Source organism: Euprymna scolopes, chromosome 15 (assembly GCF_053919585.1).
Source record: "Euprymna scolopes isolate OS-2025 chromosome 15, ASM5391958v1, whole genome shotgun sequence".
NCBI lineage: Eukaryota > Metazoa > Mollusca > Cephalopoda > Sepiida > Sepiolidae > Euprymna > Euprymna scolopes.
The window spans coordinates 78,848,957-78,852,964 of NC_136496.1; the positions used below are offsets into that span (position 1 = coordinate 78,848,957).

The window sequence follows — 4,008 nt, forward strand, 5'->3', positions numbered from 1 at the left end:
GACGTCCAGACTCAGAGAGAGCCGCTGCGATAAAAAAAAAAAAAAAAATATGCCAGCGCCAGAAAATACTACCCAACTACGAAGTTTCCTAGTGCTTCATTCCAAGATTGCATCAACTGCGGGAACCTTTGAACAAGTTTTTGAAAAAAGAATAAACGTTGGGAGTGGACTGCTGAGCGTCAGTCAGCGTTTGAGAAAATTAAAAAGATGTTAACATCAGACCTCATCCTCACATATTTTAACCTGAAACTTGATATCATAGTGATGCTAGCCAATACGGTATAGGTGCATGCCTGTTACATAAGATGCCAGATGGGTCGAAAATACAATCGCCTATACATTCAAAACGCTGTCCCTGGCCGAAAAACAGTACACAGATAGAGAAATAAGGTTTCTATGCAGTCTCAAAATTTCATCGTTACCTGCAGGGTAGACATTTTACGCTACAAACCATAAGCCCCTTCTAATCATGTTTAGGTCAAAAACAATGTCTAGCCACATTTATGGCCAACTGTTTACTAAGATGGGGAACCAGTTTATTGAATTGTGATTTTAAACTGTAATTCTTAGCGTCAAAGGATATCGCATAACGATGCCTAGGCTAATCCCGACCTAAAAGGAACCCCTCAAGGAATCAGTAATCGCCGCATTGCGGATAAATAGTGAGAAAAGACGATGATTCATAATACAATCCGGGAATTACCAGCGACTCTTCAAGAAATTAAGACTGAAACGGCAAATGAAGATTTTATAAAAAGCATAAAACAGAAATTGAAACAAGCATCATTTACTTCTGATATGTACTCTGTCTGCGATAACGTTCTGCTTTATGGTGAGAAAGTCATCATTCCAGGAGCGTTGAAAGGAGAATACTAAAACAAAAAAAACGGCCACATGGGTCATCCTGGCACCAGCAGAATGTAATGCCTGGTGCACAGCTTCATTTACTGGCCGTCCATGCTCCAGGATATAACTAACATGGTTAAAGCATGTAAAGGTTGTGCTTTGGCTGCAAATGCACTGCCGATTATCTACAAATCCTCGCAAAAATCCGAACAACTGCGGTTTAGGATACATATAGACTTTGCAGGACCATTAGATGAATTCTATTTATTGATAGTGGTGAATAGTTTTTCCAAATGGCCAGGGGTGTTAAAATGTAGGAAACCTACCTCAGCGGTAACCATTAATTTCTTACATGAGATTTTTGCTCGTTTTAGTATTGTTGATTGCCTGGTTAGTGATAATGTTACCCAAAGACGAAAAAATACTGATATACCGTCCGGAGTTATCAACTTGGGAGGGGGTGCTGTGGCAGAACTAACCTACGTTCCCTACTAATAGACTATTCCAATTTCAATAAATACCGGAAGATTAAGCCATAAAGTGTCAATTGATATCCGGTGGGCCGCCCTAGAACGAACAACCCATATATTGTATGCTTTGCAATACACGTTGTTACTTTATTTTGGCGTTCTGTTTGTCTTTGCAACTCTTTAACAGGTCTATAACAGGAAATTAGCAAGATTTTAGACATAAGATTTTCTGATTATACGAAGGTCGTTCCAAAAGTAATCATCCTATTTAATTCAAAAAGTTGAGCAACGAAAACGGGAGTGATACCATTAAAATAAATGACCAGAATTTATTTCTATACATAGTTACAATCATTCTCCATGTATATCTACCAACGATGAACGATGGCTGTGTATGGACGTCCAGAGCATAGTTCCCAAAGTAAAGCCTCCTGTTTTTTTTTAACTCAAAATATTAAAGAGCTATGAAAACGGGGGTCGCGCCATTAAAACGAGCAATCTTTTGTGCTCAAGAATTTATTTTTGTACATGATCACCACTATTCTCAATGCACGTTTTCCAAGAATTCAATGACAATGGCTGCTTTTTTAAGAGTCTCACACTGTCTATATCTGCAACATAGAGATGTAACTTTCAGGTCATGAATGCATAAGGTCAATCATCATAACAATGCAAATGTAATTCCTTTCTAATCCATTTTGGCGGAATAAAAAATAGGAAGCATTACTTTTGTGATGCGGAATGTTACATGTTATAAGTTTTAATGAATTTTATATTCCTTGTTGTCACCTTCCGCTCTTTTTTTCACATTTCTTTGCACATTTTTTATTGCAAATGCAATTTTCCTTTCACCATGTTAAACCTAAAATAATTTTTTCCGATTTTATTTTCAATAAAGAATTTGTTTGTTGTTGTTTTTTTGTTTGTTTTTTTTTCTTTTCTCCTCCCCTCCATGTTTCATACTACCAATTCTTTCACAAGCTTTCTTATGAATAGAATACTAGTGCTTTTCTGTGATAATTCTCATTTCAAATACAAAAACTACTATGAATACAATACTAGTGTTTTTCAAATACATGAACCACTTCCTACTATGCATTCAACCCATACATTTACACATAGTTTTGTTTTGTTTTAGTATTTACATCAATAAATAAGACGAAATTTCAAAAGAATTATGGAAGCATCCTTTATATTTTCGTATTATTTATTCTCATCTTGAGTGCTATTTTATCCACTATGACATAGGTCCTTGTGAATAAGGCACTTGAAAAACTTTAGTTATAAAGTCACACACTTCTTGAGGTTGAAGATTCAATCTTCAGCACAGGCAACACTAAAAATGCAGTTGCGAATTATTTAGAACTTCTACCAAATCTTCGAAATTCTGTGCAAATCTGCAAGTTCAACAAAAAGATTCACAAATTCGATTGAAAGATTCTTGAGTTCGACAGATCAGGCTGAAACGTTGTGAAAATAACACTCAAGATGAGAACAGCAGTCCAAAGAATCCAAATAATATTAAGTAATGAATCCTCATCTCAAACATTCAGAAACGTAAAGCATATTGTAAAATACAAATTTTCTTTATGTTGGAATATTTTGGAACACTAATGGGGTAATTATTTAATTGCCGCCCACATCGGCAATATTTGGCACAAGGCCTGGAAAGTGGGAACTCCGCAGGCTCCCCTAAAGGAGGGGCACTCCTGCAATTTTGAAAATTGCCTGAGTAACCCCGTCGGCATTCCTCGGTCGGGGCGCCTCAGGCAGCAAGCAATAAACTTGCCCCACCGGAAAGCCCGGTGGCAAGGCCTGGGAGGGTGGACCTCCTAGGTATTACCCAGGCGGTGTACCTCAATCCAACAGGTGCTGGGCCGGTTCCCTGCCCCTCACCTGTTGGGCTGAGTGTCAAGTGACGAATCCTTGACTTGTACTACCCTGTCTCCCTGCAGCCGAAGCCGCTAGGAGACATCCCATCAGCATGGAACACTAATGGGGTATGATCCCACACAGTCGGACGATTCTATTTATAAACGATGCTGCTAAGAACTGACGAATCGAATTAATTCACGTTCTGCTACCAACCAATCAGAAACCAGAATTGCTTCATAAATATTAAAACCTTTTCTGGAGCAATTTCACATGTTCTTTCCCGGGTTTCGACACGGTAAGAATATTTTGTTTTGTGGAACTGTCTACTACAAACAAGTCACCTACCAGGACTTGTGTGTAACAGCGAACCATCTGAAGCTCAAAATGGCTTACACTTCTACACTTTACTTCAAAGAAAACCGTTTCTTATTGAAGGAACAGATTCATTTGTATTTTTATATTTTACAAAACTGGCTTCATACCAAATGGAAAGTCTACAGGCTACAACAGAATTAAATGCTTTTAAATAAAAGTTCATTTTGTAGAAAAATGTTTATGCCTGTCATTGATATAATACTTGTAAAGACCAAATAGAAGACATCTCACAAAAAAATAAGATCCAACTGCAGATTTGGTATATAAATTGTGCTGGTGAGAATTGGTTTAACAGTCGTTCCCAACCTTTTCCATATGGCAGCACACTATTGAGCTCTTTACAATTTTGCAGCACCCCTATCACAAAAGAATAAATATATTCAAATCATAAATGCTTTTACCAATAAAATAATAAAAAAATAACAATCATATAAGGAAAAAA

The 4,008-nt window shown here is 37.3% G+C and overlaps 1 protein-coding gene across 2 annotated transcripts in view; it reads right to left on the reverse strand.

Annotated features, from left to right (window-relative positions):
- Window positions 1–3,997: 3,997 nt before the first annotated feature.
- LOC145293928 (uncharacterized) overlaps window positions 3,998–4,008 on the reverse strand; it is a 31,733-nt gene continuing 31,722 nt past the window's right edge. For both annotated transcript variants that reach the window (XM_080140753.1, XM_080140754.1), the window contains one exon: window positions 3,998–4,008. This exon is cut by the window's right edge and continues 5,369 nt beyond it. The gene's annotated coding sequence lies outside the window, so the exon portion shown is untranslated.